This window comes from Diabrotica virgifera, chromosome 8 (assembly GCF_917563875.1).
Source record: "Diabrotica virgifera virgifera chromosome 8, PGI_DIABVI_V3a".
NCBI classification, from domain to species: domain Eukaryota; kingdom Metazoa; phylum Arthropoda; class Insecta; order Coleoptera; family Chrysomelidae; genus Diabrotica; species Diabrotica virgifera.
This window is the reverse complement of record NC_065450.1, coordinates 82,792,949-82,816,243: the sequence shown is the minus strand read 5'-3', so window position 1 is coordinate 82,816,243 and position 23,295 is coordinate 82,792,949. Positions and strand designations below refer to the sequence as shown.

The window sequence follows — 23,295 nt, the reverse complement described above, 5'->3', positions numbered from 1 at the left end:
ATTAATTTGTTTGGACTAAATTACAGTTGTGCTTATCTTAAAAAGGATATGTTACTATCAACATTCGCACAGTGTTGCCAAACTGAATTTTGTTATTTTGGGTGTAAATTTTTTCCACGGATCTCCGAGGGTACTATACCGACTTTTTTATCACAAGTCGTTCAATTTTTCTGCTCAAAACGTTTTATTATTTTTTTTTGAAAGGTCTAATTGTATGCTTGAAAAAAGATTATCTAAGTTTTCCTCGAAAAAATGCAAAGTTATCCCGTTATTCGGCCTTGAATATTTCAAATTATGCATTGGACGAAAAAAGCTAACCTTTAACATGCCGTATCTCGGTTCTTATTGGTCATAAAAATATTATAGAAAAATAATTTGGTTTGTGTTACTAAAAGATATAATTTTGAGAGCTACAGTTTTTTTGATTAAATGCATATTTTTCGAAGTATTCTCAAAAAATCCTCTAAAAAAGTCGATTTTTTCATCGAAAAACCGTTACTTTCAAGCGCGAATAACTCGAAAAATATTAGTTTTACGAAGAAAATGTAAAAAACATTTTTTTCTTAGAATTACTTTCTACATCGATTTGCATGGTTAAAATGTAATAAAAAAATTCCCGCCCCCGAGATGGGGTGGCAAACACCCCCAAGGTTTTAGCGTACAGCGGTATGATATAGAAAATGATTCTTGGACTATTCCCTACCTTCTGTGAAAATTTCAAGTAAATGCATGCTGGACGAAAAAATTGCGAGCCAAAATGCTTCATTTCCTCGACTATGTATAATCAACTGAAGTATGTTGTATCTCTCATTACGCATAACATGCCCCAGCTTTCGTGTCTTGATGGTTTCCAATATTTCCAGTCTTTTGTTGACTCTTTTAGTAGTCGCTTAGCAGCTTAGCTAGTCTCTATCTATCTAATCAACACTAAACATCCATCCTTGGATATAGGCCTCCTCTTCCTTCTTCCATGCCTCTCTATCTTGAACATTTTGCATCCATTTTGACCCGGCGTGTTTCTTCAGGTCATGTGACCATAGCATTTGTGTCCTTCTCCTTTTTCGTTTTCAGTTGCACGGTCTCCAATATATAATAATCTTAGTCGCTCTTTCATTGTTACACCCTCGAGTATGTCTTGCGAAATTTCATTTAAACTGTGCTAGGTACTTGAATTGAGACATTCTTATTTGGTTACGGATTTTGTTTTTTTAGCTAAATCTTAGATAAACTAGAGGCTTTGCCAGCTAGTATTCGAATACTTCGGTTTAAGTTCTCAACACATCTCAAGAATTTCAAAAATTTTCAGGAATCGAATACTATTCATCGATTCTTGGTATTTGAGAACCGAAATTATCTTAGTATCGATATTTTTGCATCGATAGTATCGATATCGAGTATAGTATCGGTATGGATAATATTGATGTCGTTTCGAGTGGAGTATCGTAAACTAAAATGCAATATAAATGTAACGTTGTATGCTTTTTCTCATAAGCATTTTTCAGTGCGTCACAGTTTTCGATTTCTTTCTAACGCATTAAATTGTATATGACAGAAAAAAGGCACGTCGGTGATTACTTTGCTAATTATTCTAGTTCGGTGATTATTCTAGTTGTCGATAGATGGAACCTATAATAGAAAAAAATTTATTTACTAATTATATAATATATCTACGAATATAATCTCTACAATTTATAAGACTATATAAATCAAAGAAAATACCATTTTATAAATGCAATAAAGACAATTGATTTGTTTTTATGCCCAATTGCTAATAAAATTTGACAACTGTCAGATTTAACTAAAATATCATGTTAGAATAAATGTTATAAATGTATATTATCACGGACTCACCTTTTTTTCTATCATTTGTGACGCACTGAAAAATCCTCATGAAAAGAACCATAACATATTGGGTATTGAATATTGATTCAAAAAACCGGAAAGCGGTTTTGGAATAACCGGTTTTTTGACCGGTTATAACCGCTAGGTTAAACCGTAAGTAAAAAAACAGTATAACTGAAAACCGGTTTTTTGTCAACAACCGGCATCCCTACCTACCAGTTCTAAAAAATAATAGGTACTATAGATTTTTATTCATCAACATCTTTTTTGACCTTGTTTTCATCAATAACACAAAGAAGTTTTAAAATATTTTCTTGTTTTATATTTTTTCGGCCTTTATTATGAATAGCAGTGTTTTGATTCAATTTTGTTTGTAATCAATGTTATAGAGAGGACTTTACAATTGTTTTTTAAATTTCCAGAGCAAAAGGTCTTCTTTCGAATATTTCTGGTACTAATAGTAAGCTAGACTAAAAATTACTAGCATAGCGTGTTCTGTCTTTGTGTAGTAAGGTATCCATAATTGTCATAATAACATTATGTGAATGTCCCTTACTTCCAATGAGATCTTGTTTACCACAATATACTTTAATTATGTAGTAATCATATGTTGAACAAACTTCATACAAATTTACACCATACTTGTAATGCTTAATTATTTCTTGTAGACTTCTCCAAGAAATTAACGAGGTATTAAAATGGGTAATTTTTGATGTCTCCGATTTCCTAAACCTCTTGTCCGATTTAAGTGATTTTTTTAACATGTTGCCATATACGGGTTTTCAGCGATTGTCATTTGTTTCGAGCTTTTGTCGTATGTTGTATAATCTGTGTATAATATTAATATACACGGATTATACGACATATGACAAAATCTCGAAACAAATGACTGTCAATGAAAATTCCTATTCTTTAGCAATATCGCTATAATAATATTGTTACTAGACAGGTACATTGTCATTGGTAAATTTGGTATACGTATAGCTTACATGTCAAAGAAAAAAAGTGATATTGTGCCGATGTGTGCTTCTGCCCTGGGGGTGACTTTCACCCCCTCTTGGGGGTGAAAAAATATATGTCCAAAATGAGTTCGGAAATGGGTAAACTGACTAATTTTAAGTGACTTTTGTTCTATAGAGCTTTTTCGCCAAGTCACCCCTATTCGGGTTTTTTTGCGAGTGAATATTGAATATGTTCATTTTTCAACAAAATAACCACATTTTTAGACGGTTTTTTGCAAATAACTCAAAAAGTAAGTATTTTGTCGAAAAAAACGTTCTTAACAAAAATATAGCTTATAAAAAAGTTAAAAAAATGGTGTACGCGTTAGGTCTCTGGATCTCGTAGAACCAGCGTTATAGCCAATGAAATATAAATTCATATTCACCAAATTTCAAATAGAATATTTCTACGTGGAATATCCAAAAAATTAAGCACTTTTTGGGGAAAACTCATTATAACTTTTTTAAAGAGTTTAAAATAAGGTTTATTTTTGTTTTTACAAAAAGTTTCTAGCATTAAACTTAAGCAAGTTACGCTCAAAATAAAGTTGGTCCCTTTTGTTTTTGCAAAAAAAAAATCGGGAAGACCACCCCCTAATTAGCAACTTAAATGGAATTAATCGTTACCGCTCCACAAATTATTTTACTTATGTTGTGTTTATATGATCTGTAAGTTTTATCGATTCAAAGTGCTTATTTTTGAAAAAATTTGGTTTCAATGTAAAATTTTGGAAAATTTAAATTTTGAAAAATATGCTTTTTTTCAAAATAACTTAAAAATTGTTAGAGATACCAAAAATCTCGAAAAACAAAAATAAGTCAGATTTTCTTTTCTGAATATCATGTATTTTTTTGTTTTTCTGTTAGACAAAAATTGATTAAGATTTGGTGTTTCTAAATTTGCATATATTCGTGATCAGTGACTCGTTCAAACCCTTTTAACTACAGCCCTTTCAATAACAAGGACTTTGAACCGATGAAACTTACAGATCATATAAACAATATATACACGAGTCAAGAAACTTGTGAAGTCGTAACGATTACGTTCATTTAAGATACTAATTAGGGGGTGACTTTCTCGATTTTTTACCAAAACCAAAAGGGACTAACTTTATTTTGAGCGTAACTTGTTTAATTTTGATGCTAAAAATTTTTTTATAAAACAAAAATGAAGCTTTTTTTAACACTTTAAATAAGTTGTAATGAGTTTTCCCCGAAATGTGCTTAATTTTTGGTTATTTCACGTTAAAATATTTCATTTGGAATTTGACGAATATGAACCTATTTTTCATTAGCTATAACTCTGCTTCTACTAGGTCTAGAGACGTGATATATACACCATTTTTTTAAAAATTTTTACAGGCTATATTTTTTCTAAAAATGTTTTTTCGACAAAATATTTACTATTTGAGTTATTTGCGAAAAACCGTCTAAAATCGTGGTTATTTTGTTGAAAAAATGAACATATTCACTGCCAAATAACTCAAAAAGTATTGACTTAGTGAAAAAACTCTATAGAACAAAATTTACTTAAAATTAGCCAGTTTATCCATTCCATTTCTTTGGACGAATATTTTTCACCCACAAGAGGGGGTGAAAACCACCCCCAGGGAAAAGCACATATCGGCACAATATCACTTTTTTTCATTAACTTGTTAGCTATGAGTATGCCAAATTTCATGTCAATCCAAGCGGTTCTTTAAAATTTAGAGATTTTGCAATATTTTACCGTTAAAGAACGGACTATATGTTGGATAGTACAAACGTTAGGTACTATAATAATTATTTTTCATCAATAGGGTGTTTTTAAATATATATGGAAAACTTCAAAGGGTAATTCTGCATAAAAAATAATGACAGTTTGCTTTATAAACGTATGTCTGCAAATACTTCGTTTGCAACATAGGAGGTGTTGAAATTTTTCTTACAAACTGACAATTTATTTATTGCTCTAAAACTGGTTGAGCTATGCAAATTAAATTTGGTGGGTTTTAAGAGGTAGTTATTGTGCATTTTTTGACATACAACTAAGAATTTTATATTCGCCATTGGCGCGCACAGGGGTCATATTACCCGTACGCCCGTCAATGGGGAGTACCTATTAAATCCTTAATTGTATATCAGAAATTGCGACATAACTACCTCTTAAAACTCACCAAATTTAATTTGCACATCTCAACTGGTTTTAGAGCAATAAGTAAATCGTCAGTTTATAATAAAAATTTCAACACCCACTATTTCGGAAACGAAGAATTTGCGGATATACTTTTATGAAGTAAACTGTCTTTATATTTTCATGCAGAATTATCCCTTAAAGTGTTCCATACTTATTTAAAAGCACCATGTATTGATGAAAAACATGGCTAGATGTTAAAGAACCTAACTTTTTTATTATCCAACATAAGCGAATGATTTAAAAACAGAATATTAAGAAAACATGGGGCTATGGTTGGATTTTAATTTAAGTAATTTATAGATGCTGTAATATTCCACAGTTTTGTGCGACCTTTGAGAAGAAAACACAGTTTTATTGGTAGCTGGTAAACTCGGTATACAATGACAATTTACCTACCTAGCAACAACTTTATTACAGCGATAGTGGTAAAAAGTAATGATATAATATATTAAAATTATCACTTAAATCGGACAACAGGTTTAGGAAATTCGAGATATCAAAAATGACCCAATTGGTTCGTTATTCTTGGAGAAGTGTAAATATGTCAATATTTCTTAAAATCTGTTGTTTAAAATAATATCTAATAACGGTCGAACTAAACAGAGTTTATCTGTCGTATTATGAAAACCATCGTTATTATTAAAATGTAAATATTTTAAGATCAATAAAAATCTGATCCTTGTCGTCATGCTTATAAATATATGTATGTAAAGAGGATTATTAGACCAGTATCGTTGTAACGTAGAAAAATTTTTTATTACTTGCGGAAATTCCTTGTGCAAATGATACTTGCTCAAAAGCTCTTTATTTCTTGTTAGTTTACAGGCATGCAGCATCTTTGTCTATGCTAAAGTTTTAACGGATTGATACTTAACTGTTGGGAAGCCTATTGGTTGGTTTCTGTAACCAAGACATCAATGACCGTGTAATTTATAATCATTTAATAGAAAAAAAGTCAAAGTGTGCTCTCCTACAAATTTAACAAAAATAAAATAAGAAGAGAAAAATTAATTACTTTGCCCACTTACTTGTATTCCTAAGACGCTATCAAGACTCTCAGGATCGATTTCATACTCGTTATCTCGATATGAACGTGCTGAAGACTCAAAAGGGGTACAAATTAGGATCACAGTCCGAATTCTTGCAAAAAGCTTCTTCCTCTGAATCACTCAAAACATTGATAAGGATATAATTATAAGGATATATTTTTTTACTGACTGCCCACAACGCACACCCCTGTATTAGGAGTCCATCTTAGTATATGGTGGGGGTACATTTACAAATTTACAGGGTACATGGTTTCTCCCCATGTGATTTTCTGACGCGCTCCCCTACCACAAGGTGTTACGAGCTCTAACTTATGAAATTATGGTTTGTTAACAACAAAGACATACTACAAGACCAACTAGTGCCAACAGTAAATGCATGATAGTGACACACATTGATTTACAACGACTAAACACCCGAATAGGTTAGCTTTAATTTTGTTGGACAAAACTCAAGAAAAGAGACACCTTCAGCAACAATTCGTGGCATTGGAATAACAAAGTTATATCTGCCTCAGGTGCCATTTTTAGTTATGACTCCTTAAAGTTTCTATGTTGTTTATTTATTTTACTATTATCACCACCTGTATGTGTTAACAATGTAATTTAAAAAAAATATATTTTTATTAACCTTGAACGGATACTGCAATAGTTAATACAAAAGAGTTCTGATTTGAGAAACGATTTAAACTTATTTAATAAAGATTCCTTTTCTACACACACGTTTGTTTAACAATTATTATATAATAAAACAACTTCAACTTATTTAATAAAGTCTTATTGTTAACTTATAAACACTTTTATTTCTTGCAGATAGGACCTTGTATACTTAGTTGACTGTTTTATATTTCAGTTAGAACCTTGCTAACTTATCAACATTTAAAATTCTCTCAGATAGAACCTTGTAATTTAGGTATTTCAGCCACCTGTTAATAGATGTCGGTGCTAGTATCATATTAACGTGAAAAACATAAAATAGAACCAAGTTACATAAAAATCTCAGTTTAGACAAAAATTGCAGATAGAACCTTGTTATTCTGACGCAACGAATTACCATTATATTTACCATTCTTCAGTTAAGAATCGCTGGTTGTAATATTTATGTAGAGTAAATATTTATTGAAATAATTCTCTTAGCGCCAATAATTTAAAGTCAACAAATGTGTTTGTGGTTTCTTTTTGACTGATTACAAAATAAAAGAACAATAAAAAATGTTTTGTTTTTGTATATACATCAAGCAGTTGCTTTTTAAAAAGATTTTCAGCCCCGTATTAAAGACTATTTAAAAGTCCCGGTCCCTTTTATAAGAGATAGTATATACGAATAATCGAGTAAAGCAATCCCTCCATTATAGGAATTTAGATAATAGCAAAGATATCTCGCTCCCCCCAGCCGCTAGCGCCATCACAAAACTGAATTATACCACTCAAGAAATTATTCCGGGGTGTTCTCAAGAAGAACATACGTCCTGACAAATAGTACAAGAGACTTGTTTTATTCATTCGACACTTGATCTTATCTGTTAAGTGGCTTTTTATAGGGATTTTTCCTACCATTTTCACTTCGGTTTTCGTTCTTTCACCTCCTACGGGAGATGGAACTGCCGTAGACGGGAGTTTGGGAGTTAATCTTTCGGATTGGAGTGATAATACAACTGAGAGACGCATTAACTTTAATGGATTTGATTTTTTTACTGGGAACTTTTAGACAAATTATTCGGGTTTATTGCATTCTACGATTGAAGAAAAAGTTCACTAACTGGTTAATACTTTTTATTATAACTATTTATTTTCTTGATGCATATAAGTGCGTATTAATACAATAAACCAGATATTGTTAAATATAAATAGGCCCTAGAAATAGGCGAAGAACCTTCCCTGAATTTATTACCCATTTCGTTTCATTCTGTATCAAATCGCCATTTCATAAGAGTTATAAATAGATTGAGATGTTATCACGCTCTTACTCCCCTTCATATGTTCAGTTTGGGTCTCACAGAGTCACCTAACTGTGAGTGTGGAAAAGAAGGTGATCTACTACACATTCTCCTCGAATGTTCCCATCAATCAGTAAATATAAACAAATTTTATGATAATCTTAAAATTTTAAAAATGCCACTTCCCGTCTACTTAAACAATTTGATTTTTTCTGAAGATATTAATACATTAAAAACAATTTACGAACATATCAAAAACTATAAATATAAATTGTAGCAATATAATTAACCCTGTATTTAAGTAATTTTGTTAAAACAAAACAGGCATGTTTGTTAAAACAAAACAAACATGTGTGTTTTGTTGTTATTTCTTTTTACCCTGTAGATTTAAGTAATTATTGTATATTAAAATTGAAAAAAAAAAGAACAAGAAAAAAAAAAAAAAGAAAAAAAAGAGAAAAAAAAAGGAAAAAAACTAAGAAGATGTAAACCTCCGAGAAGTTGAATCGGGTTTATCTCTTAGCGGAGTAAAAAGAACAATTAAAAAAAATCGAAAAAAAAATATATAAAAAAATATAAATATATACAAAAAAATAATATATACAAAAAAAATATATACAAAAAAATATTACAATATAAAAAATATAAAAAAATATATTTACATCCAAAACAGTGTATTTATTTAGATAGTAGTATGTTAGTTTCTTATGTACATATATTTAGAATTAGAAATACAGAAAAAATTCCTCTGATTGAAAAAAAAATGTTTGTTTTTAAAATAAAATGTCTGGCTAATTGGCTCAGCCAAGGCCATCAAACTCACACAAAAAAAATTGTTAAATAGATCAAAATATTGGTTTTCGCAGACTACGTATATACAATAGAGTCAATTTTAAATATGGAACGCCTCAATTATCTCGAAAACGGAACTCTTGTACGATTTATACAGGGTAATTCTTTGGGAATTATAATTAGATGGGTTAGAAAAACTTGACATAAATAATATCTGAAAATTCAGAATGTGGGGTTTTTGGATGTGCCCAATTGTTCTAAAATACACCGTAAATAAAAAAAACTTCCTTTACTTCCGGTTGCACCGGATAAAAATAATAATCTTCCTTATTTTAAATATAATTTTCTATATTTCATATTATTGCGTATTTCGACCGAATAGCTCTACTATACGTATTGCCAACTTAAACTTATATCCAAGCAAGTTAAGATGCCACTACCGGAGATTTTAGGGCAGCAGTCAACAAATTCAAAATAGCCATGTTAGTTTCACAGTTGGTAGCGTCTTTATTATTAAGCTACATCTGTCAAAGTAGCTGTCATGTATTCAGTCTCTTTTGCTACATGACCATAGGTGGATATTGGGACCGTCCAAGTTCGGAAAAGCGACACCTGGTTTCATAGCTCAGCAACATTTTTAGCACTTTTAATTATATTGGCCAATTATATTAGTCCTGGTTGCTGGACAATTGTCAAGGCCATAGCCCAAAAAAATTATGAGAAGAAACATAATATTAAGGTTATGTTATTAAAAGGTAAACAATTGTATGTAGTAAATAAAACTAATTACTAAAATGCACTACTACAAGCAAAATACAATTAATTAAACTTAGTTTTATCTACTTTATCTCATATAATATATAAGTTTTTAGTTTGTGAAAACTGTCATTATAGATAGCAGTGCGTGAAGGATTTAAAGTGTGCGTAAAGTAACAATGTATTTTAAACGGGATTTACTTTTTCGCACTATTTTTTGGCACACTTTCATATAATCAAATATCCTTAACCTTCGCGTTGTCATGGTGATGACATATGTGAGCAATAAATTACAACAAAAGTTTTGACAGTTTTGTCACGTTTTGACAAGTTGGAATTTTTAAACGTCAAAGTTCTAAAAATTGTAGATTAGAAATGAATTACAGTGACGAAGAGATACAGATTTTTTTATTTGTTTATCGTAGATAAAATATTGTATGAAACTGCACGCGATATATAGCACTCGCTCCGCTGTCGCTCGTGCTCTAAACATCGCGTGCGTTCGCAAAGAGCATACTTCACGAACGGTTTCATAAATAACTATTATATAATAATTGCATATCATATCAATATTGTGGAGAAACCTATAATTTTTCTTATGCATTGACAGTAGATATGAAACATACGTCAATTTGAAAATTTCAATTGACAATGAATTATTTAAGAAAGTTGCAAGATTTCTCCGCTATTCGCGCACAAACCTTTCTCGCATCCCCTCCAAGTACTTGCACACGGCGAATAGCGTACAATAGCACGTGGTAATAATAAAACTGTTTAAAATCCACCGATTCAGTGTTCAGTAAAGAATAAACCCATAACCGTACATCGACGAAACGCAAGATATGCCTAAAATATTACGGCTGTCCCTGTACGAAAGTATGCAGGAGAATCCAAGGTAGTCAATTTGACTTCATCCATAACAACTCAGCCTTTTAAAAACCACAACTTAGCAAATCTTGCGACGTGACTTGAACATGTTCACGTAGAAACTTTAACAGAACTAGGATCTGAAAGTATACTTCGATGGACAAATAGCATACGTTCGATGACTGGACTCTGCAGCTGTTAAAAACTGATCCTAATTAAACACTTTTGTTTAGTTCAATCGTTTGGGTCAAATGTTTAGACGTTAATTTGACTGCATTCTTTTCAATGCACATGAATAAAAATTTGCAGACTTATGCATTCACGGGAACAATACACGAATAGTCAATAAAAAAAATTACTTACTTAGTCCTAAGCCTTTCTACCTTTAGGTGTAAGACTGGTGGAGTTGAGTTTGGCATTGTAGTCTCCATGCTTTCCGATTTTGCGTTAGGTTTCTTGCACTTTCCAATGCCAATCCCTTCTTGTCGACTTCTTTCCTAATTTCATCTACCCACATAACTCTTGGTCTTCCTCTTTTGTTTTTCCTCTGCACTCCCGTTTCGAACACTCGTTTTGTAAGCCTCTCGTTCGACATTCTACACACGTGCCCGAAACATCTTAGTGGTCCCTTCACTATTTTTCATTGATTGGCTCTAGTTTTAGGTTTTGTCTAATTGTTTCGTTTCGTATTTTATCTGTCCTCTTTCTGTTTGCTATTTTCCTCAGGAACCTCATTTCCATAGCATTGACTCTGGATTTTTGTCTCCCCGTAAATGTCCATGTCTCGCTGCTGTACATGATTGTTGGTCTAACTACTGATTTAACGACTGCCGTTTTTACTTTCTCCGGTATCTCTTTTTTCCCCAAAAATGTTGTTTTCATAGCGTTAAATAAACTTCCTGTTCGTCCCATTCTCTCGTTTATTTCCATGTTTTTTTACCATTTGATTGGATTATTACTCCTAGGTATTTAAAATATTCCACTTGCTCTAGTTGTTTCCCGTCTAATTCTATTGCGTATGTCTTCCTCATATTTGAAATTATCATTGTTTTTGTTTTCTCTGTATTAATTTTCATATTTATGTTTGATAGTTCTTCTTCTAGGATTTCAAGATTGTTCTGTAAGTCTTCTCTGTTTTCTGCTATCAATACCATGTCGTCTGCAAATAGTAGCTCCGATAGTTGAGTCCGTTTAATTTGCCTGTTAGTCCTGTCGCCAGGGGGGGTACAACGGCCTCGTTAATTCAGATGGACTTACCCAAGTTTTTTTTATGTATTTTGACCCGTAGAACACGAATTTTTTGGGTAACAGTTGATCCGGATGTCGATAAGATTGTTATAGACCAAGAACTTGAGGAATCAAATAACAGCGATTTTTGGCAAAACAAAACAATATTTTGTATTTTTTGGGTCATTTTAAGCAAAAAATATTTCTACAAGTTTTTTAGTAGGATGCACAGTTTTCGAGATAAACGCGGTTGAACTTTCAAAAAATCGAAAAACTGCAATTTTTAAACCCGAATAACTTTTGATTAAAAAGTAAAACAGCAATTCTGCTTAGCGCCTTTGAAAGTTCAAGTCAAATTATGTCGGTTTTGATTATTTGCATTGCTAAAAATTTATTGTGTTACTGTTAAACAAAGCTACAAACAACTAGTGCGTGAGTGATGTTTCTATGATTTCTCATTTAAAATCGAACGAGTAGGTAGAATAGGTACTAGTGCAATCAAGACTATTTCTACGTTACATGCGTTAAAACGCATGTAAAAGCACGGGAAACCCTACGTGTTTATAGCTTTGTTAAACAATAAAAAAATAAATTTTTACCAATGCAAATAATCAAAACCGATATAATTTGACTTAAACTTTCAAATGCGGTAAGCAGACTTGCTATTTTATTTTTTAATCAAAAGTTATTCGGGTTCAAAAATTGCAATTTTTCGATTTTTTTAAAGTTCAACCGCGTTTATCTCGAAAACTGTGCATCCTACGAAAAAACTTGTAGAAATATTTTTTACTTAAAATGGCCCAAAAAATACAAAATATTGTTTTGTTTTGCCAAAAATCGCTGTTATTTGATTCCTCAAGTTCTTGGTCTATAACAATCTTATCGACATCCGGATCAACTGTTACCCAAAAAATTCGTGTTCTACGGGTCAAAATACATAAAAAAAACTTGAGTAAGTCCATCTGAATTAACGAGGCCGTTGTACCCCCCCTGGCGACAGGACTATGTATCCTAATGTTAGTTTTCTCATTCTTCTCTTGGCTTTCTTTATCGCTTCATCCAGTACCACTGAGAATAGCAGTGGACTCAGCACGCATCCCTGTTTGACGCCTTGACTTGTAGTAAATTCTCTGGATTCCTCGTTATTGGTTCTTATTGTATTTGTATTATTTTTGTACATATCCTTTATTACTTCTATTATGTGTCTCTCGACTCCCCTTTCTTTTATTATCTTCCATACGTCCAACGAAAAAATGTTTATATTTATTAATTGTTTAAATAAAAAAAACGATTTTAATGGAAAATGCTCAGATTCTCTTGTTTTTACAATGTAGCAACTTAAAACTTTTAGAGATTGTAGCTAGTTTGTAGATGAACTATATAGTCCAGGAACCGAAGCTTTTCACCTCGCAATTTTTACAGAATGGATCGATTTGCTTGAAAATTTGAGAATAAGTAGTAGATAGTCCAAGGGTTAAAATCTATATAATGCGAAAAGGCGCTTTTACCATGGGGGTGGTTGCCACCCCACTTCGCGGGTTGAAATTTTTTATTATATTTTGACAACAAAAGTTGGTAAAAACATTGATTCTAAGCAAAAAATATTCTATACATTTTTTTGATAAAATTAATAGTTTTCGATTTATTCGCTATCGAAAGTGTTAGTTTTATATCCAAAAAATCAATGTTTTTCGATATATACTCATTTATTATTCACTCAACTTTTACCACAGAAAAAAATTTTTAACACCAGGTTATTGGAAATTAAATACCCTACAATTTCTTATTAAAATATTTTTTAATATAGATGATGCTAATCTTTCTATTCTGAAGAAAATAACATCTTTTACCAAACTACAAAAATTCGTTATTCGCTTTTTGCTCCAGTTTTTTTAAAACTAATCATTCTAAGCCAGCCAAACTTCTAGAATCTATTACTAATGCATAAATAAAGAAGACTGAAAAAGAGCAATGACTAAAAACACCGCTAGCTTACATTATTATGCTTCCAATTTGATTTACCCTTCTTTTTTTCCAAAAAAATTTATTGATTTTTTAACCGTAACTTTTTTATTTTTGACCTTAGAAAGTTTAGTAAAAAAGAATTTTGTAGGTGTTTACAAACTCTATAAGGATGTTGATATTAAATCCTTTTTAGAATCCTCAGTCGCAAAAATTGGTGACTTTGAAAGGATTGGTAAAGGTGGTTTTTGCAAGTTATTACAAGTTTTAATTATCAATAGCTCACTCAAATTTTACCGTAGAAAAAATGTTTGCAAACCAATTTCTTAGGAATTAAATAAGCTACAATTTCATATTTAACCATTTTTTCGTATCTCTGATTCTAATCTTTCTATTCTGAAGAAAAGGGCATTTTTTATCAAACTCCAAAAATTCGTGATTCGCTTGTAACTCCATTTTTTTTAAAACTAATCATTGTAAGCCGGTCAAACTTCTAAAACCTATTAATAATACATAAATAAAGAAGACCAAATAAGGTCCATGACTTTTTTATTGAAAAAAATTAGAGACTGACATTCTTTTCATTATAAGTCACTTAATTTTTGAGCTAGAGACTTTTTTTTTATTTCTCGTGATAGATGTTTGTAAATAATTTAAATTAGTTTGAATAAGTTATTCTCGAAAAATGCATAGTTTTCCCGTCTTTTGACTTTAAAACTACAAGTTTTATCATTTAACGAAGAAGAGCTAACATAAAATAAAGTATAGCTCGATTACTATTGGTCTTAAAGAAAACAAAAAAAAACGGTTTTGTTTATTTTTTGAAAAGGTACATTTTTGTTAAGTAAAGTTGTTTTGATAGAACGAAAACTTTTTGAGTTATTAGCAGAAAACTGATTAAAAACATTGATTTTTTCGATTTAAAACTAACACTTTTGATAGCGAATAAGTCGGACATTATTAATTTTATCAAAAAAATGTATAGAACGTTTTTTGCTTAGAATAAATGTTTTTACCAACTTTTGTTGTCAAAATATAATAAAAAATTTCAACCCCTGAAGTGGGGTGGCAACCACCCCCATGGTAAAAGCGCCTTTCGGCATCATATAGATTTTGATCCTTGGACTATCTACTACTTATTCTCAAATTTTCAAGCAAATCGATCTATTCTGTAAAAATTGCGAGGTCTGGTCCTATTTTAAGCTTCATTACTTGGACTAATACACAATTTCCATTTTACGTTAATTATTGTTAATGGTAGGGAAGCAAAGTATGCTAAACTGGCAGTCACTCGAGCGTTATGGGGACCTACCTATTGGGTTGTGATTGTTAGGTCGTAAAACCGAACAAAAGTTAAGTAAAATTTTCCATTTTAGTGGAGACTTTCCATTTTTTAATTTAATTTTTCATTTCCAACAATTGTTTTTTCCGACTATAGCGTTAACTCCATAATTCGAAAAAATGTCTCGAATAAAAGTTGCTTATTTTTAAGTAGAGAATCCAAATCTGAAATAAAAATTTGGGGGTCCAGTCATGATTTTAAAGGAACCCCCCACCTCACCTCCGTGGGGGGTCGTATTTGGTACCATTCGATAGATTTTTCAAAAACATTTTAAAAGTGTATTTTGCAGTTTTTCGATCTGATGTTCATTTTGCGAAATATCGCGGGATTTTATTTAAAATTTCACTCACCGATTTCCTTACGCCCCGCTCAAATCGTCAGATTTTTGAAATATACACTCTTTTGCATGTACTTAACTTCTTCTTCTTCAGGTGCCATCTCCGCTACGGAGGTTGGCAATCATCATAGCTATTTTAATTTTTGAGGCAGTAGCTCTAAATAGTTGTTTCAAGCTGCATCCAAACCACTCTCTCAGGTTCTTCAACCATGAAATTCGTCTTCTTCCGATGCTTCTTCTGCCATCTATCTTTCCCTGCATTATGAGTCGTAGGTTGCCATACTTCTCGCCCCGCATCACATGTCCGAGATACTGTAGCTTCTTTTCTTTAATTGTAAGTTCAACTTCCTTTTCTTTACCTATTCTTCTCAGTACTTCATTGTTTGTAACTCTATCTACCCAGGAAACCCTCATAATTTTTCTATAGGTCCACATTTCAAAGGCGTTAAGTCGTCTCATTGTCTCTACATTTAACGTCCATGATTCCACTCCATAGTATAGAACACTGTAGACGTAACAACTGTAGACCACTGTAGAACACTGTAGACGTACTTAACTTACCTTATCTTAATCTGACAATTTCGAGTATTTTTAAGGATAGATTTTTTTCGGGTCGCCCTTAACGAACTTCCCTGTGTTAAGAGCCAATATATGGTAGAGGTACATCTTCAGGGTACCAGGTTTCTCCCCATATGATAATCTGACGCGCTCGAGTAACTGCAAAAATCCCCGCTTGGGCTCTCCTACTAATACGTTATGCTTCATAAATAAACAATAAAGTTTCAAACTTTTGCCGATTCCGACTACTTTTCATGTTTGTACATCATGTTTATAAACATTCTAAGCGGCAACGATTTAGAACGCTCATATCTTTGTTTATATAAACATCGGCGCTTATTCTTGTCAAATTTCAATACGATACGAAACAAAACTTTTTTTATTTTTATCGAAGAATCGAAATATTGTCGAATTTAGGAAGATACCAATCCAGATGAGATCCAAGTGTGTCAATACATTACGAAAAAGTTACTGTTGGGGAATGTATTTTGGGCTGACAGCATCATCGTTTCATATTAATATGAAAACAACAGTAGTCGGTGACTACTAACTTCTTTTAATCTGAAGTTTATTATATGGATACCAATGACATGTAGTTTTAATAAGACGTGGCGAATTGGACATCCTGTACGGTCATGGTTATCTATAATCCATGCTATGTATAAATTCAGTCTGATTTATACAGTGTGTATACTCGTTTGGAAGAAGGAGGAAGTTTTTGCATAAAATGGTCTATGGCCAATTTTGTCTCAAATGATACAGGAAAAGTATGTAACTAAGAACGGAATTGGCTAGGAAAGGAGATGCTTGATCGCCAGAAGGGTCGCAACTTTGCCGAAACCAGATCTTCTTCTCCTTTAACCCTAGAATGACCAAGGTGGGTTAAAAAGTGTCCACAACATTGCATCACATCCGATTTTCTAAATATCTTTGTTCCTAAAAATCTCAAATAATTAGTAGTTTTCGGCGTACTACTGCTCTATTGGATGGCATAATAAGCATTTCTATAAGTTAATTCATTTCCTCATACTTTTATAAAAACTTGACAGTGGATTATAAATAATCCCCTTGAACACCTTCAACACCATCCCAAAATTAAAAAGGACGATATCATTGATGTGTCAAATTAGCAAAATCTAAAAGAAAAATGGGCAATAAGTAGGCAAAAACAGCAACAGCCATAGTTTGTTCAAAATGCAAGTATCGCTGCGGTAAGCACAGCACCTTTCTTTCTTTCTCCCCTTCCTTGTACCCTATCAGGGTGTCGGATTTGGGATCGCTACTTTAATTAGCATTCACCCATCTCTTCCATTCTTTTCTGTTTTCTGCCATTATTTTTAATTCCTCGAGTGATTTTCCTTTACCTTTTCCCGCCTCTATTATTTGCTATATCCAATTCTAGATGATACTGCTTCGTAACTTGTTATCCTTGATTCTATTCTTTTATTCGCTATTATACCAACTCCGCCTTTTGCTCTTTGTCCCTGTAGTACTTCGGAATATTATAGGCTATATTTCTCGTTGATATTTATATGTCCTCTGTCTATCTTTTTTGTTTCGCTTATTCCCAATATTTATACATCCATTTTTTCCATTTCTTCTGTAGCTACTATTTCCTTACCTATCAGAGATGTCACATTCCATATCGCTATTTCTATATGATTTGTCTCGTTATGATGTATTTCCTCATTACCGTTTTCTTCTTCTCCATTACTAGTATTATCGTTGATTTCATGCTCCCTGGTTTTTGTATTATCATTATATCTGCTGTTTGTTTCGTTACTGTGTTTATTCATAATACTTATATTTAATTTTTCCCTACCTTCATTACTATTTATATACCCATTCCCAATATTTCCTTCACCCATCATATTGCCCATATTGTTGTTATACTTAATACCTATATTCCCATCACCAGTAATATTATTAATACAGTATTTATCATTTTTGCTCCTAATCCTATTCTTATTACTACTTAAAACTAAACATTTATTAACATTGTCCAACTTAATTAGAAATTCTTTTTTCCCTGTTCGTTGCATGTCCCCTCCTTGGTTCCTTGTATGCAGCTCTGGTAGTTTTTTGAACTCGCTATTTCCACTATTTTTTCTTCTTTATAACTCCATCTCCATTTCTTACCATCTACTGTGATTTTATTGTATTTTATTTTGACTATTTTTCCATTTTTCCTCATCTCTCTTGCTTTATCTCTTAAGGCTTTCATTTTCTCTCTCTCTCCTTTTGTGAGATCCTCTGTTATCCAGATTTTCTCGTGTGAAGCATTCTTAAGTTTGTATTTGTTTCTTAGGACTGTTGCTTTTTCTTCTTCATCTTCTAGTTCAATTAAGCATGTTTGTGGACCAATTTTTTTGATCTTTTAATATTTATTTTGACTCCTAGGTAGTTTCCCAACATATTAGTCATTTCCTCTTTTAATGTTTTTGGGTCTTCGGTGTCTATTATTAATCCACTAATAATTATATTATTTTTTCTTTTTTATTTATTTAATTTTTCCAATGACCGTTTTAGATCATTTAATTCTTCTGTTATCTTTTTGTTTTCGGTTTTGGTAAGTTCGTGTTCACGCTTCAGTTCTTGTTCCTCTTTAGTCCATTCCTCCTTCATCCTTTCTATTTCTATTTTTATGTTTTTTATTTCTTGATTGTTTTGTTTTATCTCTTCTTTTACTTCATTTATATCTCTTCTGATCTCCTTATTTTCTTCCTTCATTTCTGTTTTCAACTCTTTTATCTCCATTTTGAAGCGTTTTACATGTCTGCTTATATGAGAAAAAGGAAAGAACTAACTATAAAAATACTGGGGGGTAGAAATGGGGCTAGTAGAAGGAACAGACACGCAAACCCTCATTGCAAGACGGCAGCTCATTTGTTGTGCGGTGGCTGGGTCGTAGATTCGTTAAGGGGGGTAGGAGGGTGTTAAGATGACTAAACTACCATAACCAAATACTAAAGGGTACTTACTCTGACTAGAGGATCTTTCTACTATTTAACAAAAAGGATGCCGTTCGAAATAAATCCTCTGGTTCATATATGGGTACTTACAGGACATTTTTCTTACTTACGGGTACCAAATGGGGGGACAATCATCTTCGATTCCTCTTTGGGGGGTTAAACTGGGCAACATCTTTTCTCATTATTGGCTTCAATGCCATTTTCTTTTCTTCTAGACTAAAACTTATACAGTTGCATTAGACTCAGGTTAACATTTTTTCAAAGGGGTCACAGAAAACAAATAAAAGAAGGTACATTTTACTATGTTTATTTTAATTATTTTAAACCTTTAGAAACTTTATTTCTCCTTTAAACAAAAAAATCTATATTTCCAAACATCTTTTTTTTAAATTCTTTAAACAAAAAAAACAGGGAATGATTGACATTACTACAGGATAAAAAAAAATCTTCAACTCTACATTATTTCAATACAACAAAAAACTTCAACTTTGCATTATTTTAATACAAAAAAACTTCAACTTTACATTATTTTTCTATCTATTATGTGGGATATAATATTAAAAAATTGGAAAAATAGATGTACTTTTTGGGAATTGGATATCAAATTAAGGTTGGAGTTTTTTCAAACGCTACAAAGCCTCCGCACAAAAGAGAAACCTGGATAAGATTATCCAGTTTTCGATAACAAACAGAAAAAAATCCAACATGGACATCTTAGGTGTGACAGGACAACAATATCAAAATATTTAGATAATGGCTAGTGGGGGTTAAACAAAACAAAAAAGTCGTTAGGGATTGGGCTAGCGTGCCATCAATCGCCAGACTCTTTAAAGTCGAGTAGACTGAAATGTTTATTGACTCTACTAAGAACTGTAGGTGACAAGAGTTTCTGTGCCTTGGGAAAGAAACTAAACTTGTGCCCTGTGTGGACCTCGCTGACATCCACAGCAGTAACACAAGTGACATACCAGGGCAGACACAGCCTTATCACCTCGTTGCCTAACCGCGAGCGGTTCTCAAAAACTAAAAAAATATGACAGATATACGTCTGCCCAAACTCAGCTAACACCTAGCGAGTTTCACGGGACAATTCGGCAACGGTTCTGCAAAATGAGGATTTAGACCATCCAATCTAAATACCTCAGTGAGACAAAATCTCACCAACAACTTACTTCAACAACTCATTCAAACAAGACAGGGCTAGGCAAAGGGGTATATGACAACAACAAGGACTAAAATCAAGACAAGATTAACAAGGGCGGAGGGGGGATACGTGTGACAACAACAAAAGACCAAAAAGACTAGTATACTGGGTTCAAACAGGATATCGAACTTTTTACACGAGACTAAGGGAAATGAACGCAACGTATGATATAGAGAACATTACATCATTACGTTTTCAATCAACAGTCCAACATAGGACATAAGAACCTTTCACTGAAAGTTCACAAGACAACTCTCTCATTTTCAAATCACAAACTGGGGGAAGACTTCACTTTTCAAATCAGGGGTTGGGACCTTACTTTTCAAAACTGGGGGTAGACTTACTTTTCAAAACTGGGGGCATTTCATTTCTCAAGACTGGGGGTGGACTTTATTTTTCAAAACGGGGGGGCTACTTTTTCAAAACAGGGGATGAAAGCAACACGCAAGGGGAAGACCAAAGGGACATGTAGAAAGTATGACAGTTCTGACGAACAACCGCCTCCATTTATCGATCAAAAGCAAGCTTCACCTGTACTCAACACGGCCAGATCCTAACCTCACCAGCCTTGTCACAGCTTCTGCTCTTGGCCTACTTTCAGTCAACAAACAGAAGAGAGGTCAACTAACTATTCGCCAAAAAAATCAAACTCCAGCACGGACACGGGCTAACAGACAACACGGGCTAACAGACAACACGGGACAACGGGCTCTAAAATTTCCAGACAAAACAGGGATAGACAAACAAACAGGCAACAACGTACTCAATGACTTCTAGATATACTCAGGGGCTTACAAACACAAACAATATTGAAATTTGGTTCCTATATGAGCTCACACGGGATAAGACATTTCTTGCTCCGACTACTAATGAAAGTGTTCACAGATAGCTGAACAACACTTCCTTCATCACGAGTATTACACTTGTGACATGTCAGATACAAAAAGACATACTTCATTCACGGGAGGACTTCTACTACTTCACTTCACCGGGGGGAGACTTCAACTACTTCTTCACGGGCACTTTTTCAACTAACCTCTGGCATCCTTTTGACACCTACAAAGCTAGATTAGTCAAAAAACAAGGGGCAACATAGACAAGGAGGGGGGCTTTTTCACGGGCTAACTTCTACACTTCAAGACAGTTATTTTCAAACAGTGTCGACAGAGAACGCCATCTTCAAACAGCGACAGCTTTTCTCCTGGCTGTTTAAAAAAAGGGATCTACTTCTTCTTGAATAAGTGGGGGGCCTCTCCACGGTTTCCCTCTTCACTTCTTCATGGGGTTACTTCTACAAGGGGTGACTTCTCAAGGGGATGACTTCTCCAACTAACCTGTGGCATGACATACACCAACAGAGATAGGTTCGCTGGAAAAACATGGGACTACTCTCACAGACAATACGGGACTAAGCTCATACACGGACCATACTAACAACATCACACATCTACTCAAACGACCAAATCAATAAATCACAAAAAACGGTTATTCTGTAAAAAAAACTGTTGATCTATAGGAATACATGCAAAAAATACAACATACTGTTATACTTCATAAGTGGATTCAATATTCAAAATATTTAACGTTACTTTTTACCAAAATTTTCAAAAAAAATTTACGTTACTTTTTATTCAACTGTTTGTCTATATATTTCATCAATATTTTCAAAAAATTCAAATCAATGCTTTCATCATGGGTACAATATCAATACAATACAGTTAGTACGCTACAATAACATACTATTCTGTTCTACGATACATACAATACCAGTATACATATGGGGTTACAAGTTAAATACACTATGATGTATGAAATGGTACATGCCTATACAATCAACAGCATGACCAAATCAACACCACAACAAAATGTGTACATACTTACACCTCTTTGGAAAAATTACTAACATTCTGCAACAAAAACTACGAAAATGGGCTCTTTTATGGGGACTAACAGACTGAAACAGTTTCGGGGGCACTAGAAGACATGAAACAGTTTCTGGGGGCAAGACAAGAGGAATCTGGGCTAAACTACATGGGAAGACTGGGGCGATATTTACTCGGGGTCAAACTTCAGGGTGTACGTTACAAATGTAACACTAAGTGGGGGGTGGCTAAAGACGTTGGGGACTAGTAGATAGGCTAACTACTAGTTGAACATGTCTACAAGCTAGACTTGTAACAATGGGCATACACAAAATATGACAAAAGTCGAGCTTCCATGTTGTCGGAAACACTTGCACCACAAACTGAGATCGGGCTGCCCAAGGGTACGGGCTCTACCCCAACAGTTGTAGTACAAATGAGACCGAAAGGAGGCCAAATGGACATGGTAGTGGGAACATGCAAATGGGGTCTAACGGAGGTCAAAGCAAAAGGAATCAAGCCCCACGTTGTCGGGGCCAGTTGAAGCATTCAACTGGACAAGACAACAACTGGATACTGAAGGAGGCAGAAAAATGAATCGGCCCCACGTTCTAGGGCGACAGTTGAAGCGTTTTACATGTCTGCTCATATGGGAACAAGGAAAGAACTAACTATAAAAATACTGGGGGGTAGAAATGGGGCTAGTAGAAGGAACAGACACGCAAACCCTCATTGCAAGACGGCAGCTCATTTGTTGTGCGGTGGCTGGGTCGTAGATTCGTTAAGGGGGGTAGGAGGGTGTTAAGATGATTAAACTAACATAACCAAATACTAAAGGGTACTTACTCTGACTAGAGGATCTTTCTACTATTTAACAAAAAGGACGCCGTTCGAAATAAATCCTCTGGTTCATATATGGGTACTTACAGGACATTTTTCTTACTTACGGGTACCAAATGGGGGGACAATCATCTTCGATTCCTCTTTGGGGTTAAACTGGGCAACATCTTTTCTCATTATTGGCTTCAATGCCATTTTCTTTTCTTCTAGACTAAAACTTATACAGTTGCATTAGACTCAGGTTAACATTTTTTCAAAAGGGTCACAGAAAACAAATAAAAGAAGGTACATTTTACTATGTTTATTTTAATTATTTTAAACCGTTAGAAACTATATTACTCCTTTAAACAAAAAAATCTATATTTCCAAACATCTTTTTTTTTTAATTTCTTTAAACAAAAAAAGAGGGAATGATTGACATTACTACAGGATAAAAAAAAATCTTCAACTCTACATTATTTCAATACAACAAAAAACTTCAACTTTGCATTATTTTAATACAAAAAAACTTCAACTTTACATTATTTTTCTATCAAAATTAAATACAACAACTTTGGTTAGCAGTGTACGTCAA

General features: G+C 33.2%; 1 pseudogene; it reads right to left on the bottom strand.

The window, feature by feature from the left end:
* The window catches only part of LOC126890192 (uncharacterized), a 133,365-nt pseudogene extending 110,449 nt beyond the window's left edge, over nucleotides 1-22,916 (bottom strand).
* Nucleotides 22,917-23,295: the final 379 nt, after the last annotated feature.